Consider the following 940-nt stretch of genomic DNA (forward strand, 5'->3'; position numbering starts at 1 on the left):
CAGTGGTTAAGAGCACTGACTGCTCTTCCAGAGGTCCTGAGTTCAATTCCCAGCAACCACATGGTGGCTCACAACCATCTGTAATGGGATCTGATGCCATCTTCTGGAGTATCTGAAGACAGTGACAGTGTACTCATATAAATAAAATAAAAAATACATAATTAAAAAAAATAAAATTCAGATTTATTTTTTAAAAAAAAGGAGAGATGCAGCCACAAGACTGAGTCCAAAAGCTTTGTACTAAGTGAAAAAAAAAGAAAGAAAGAAAAGAAATCTGGGTGGGCTGGAGACATAGCAGTCAAGAACACTCACTGCTCTCTGACCTGGACTCTATTCTAAGCACCCACATGGCAGCCCACAACTTCCTGTCACTTCAGTTCTAAAGGATTTGATGCCCTCTTCAGACCTATTTGGGCTCCTGCATGCATGTGGTACACAGACGCAAAACTGTACAAATATATTTTTATGCTGAGCATAAAACCCTGTACACCGAGTCCATTTATAGTGCATCCTGGAAAGGATAAAACCATAGAGAATAGAAGAATGATTGGCAGAAGCGACTTTCCAATAACCAAACCTCTCCAGTATTTCCTTCCAGTCATGTGGTAGCATGACTCCCCAACCCTTGACAGGGGCCTGCATTGGCTAAAGATGTGAATTAAGGTGAAATGTGTCACTTCTGAGAAAACACTTTAGGAATCAGTATGTGGGGGCTAGGTGCAGGAGGCAGAGGCAGGTGGATCTCATGGATTCAAGGTCAGGCCAAGCTACATAGCAAGTATCATGAGGTCACTTAAGAAACACAGGATTGCTTAATGTCAGAGGCACATTGAAAAGCTGGTGGGGTCTCAACAGAAACTTCAAAGAACAACAACAACAAAAGAATTCAAATTTAAAAAAAAAAAAAAAAAAAAGCCAGGCCTGGTAGGGTAAGCCTGTA

The sequence above is a fragment of the Mus caroli genome, chromosome 16, assembly GCF_900094665.2.
Source record: "Mus caroli chromosome 16, CAROLI_EIJ_v1.1, whole genome shotgun sequence".
Classification (NCBI taxonomy): domain Eukaryota; kingdom Metazoa; phylum Chordata; class Mammalia; order Rodentia; family Muridae; genus Mus; species Mus caroli.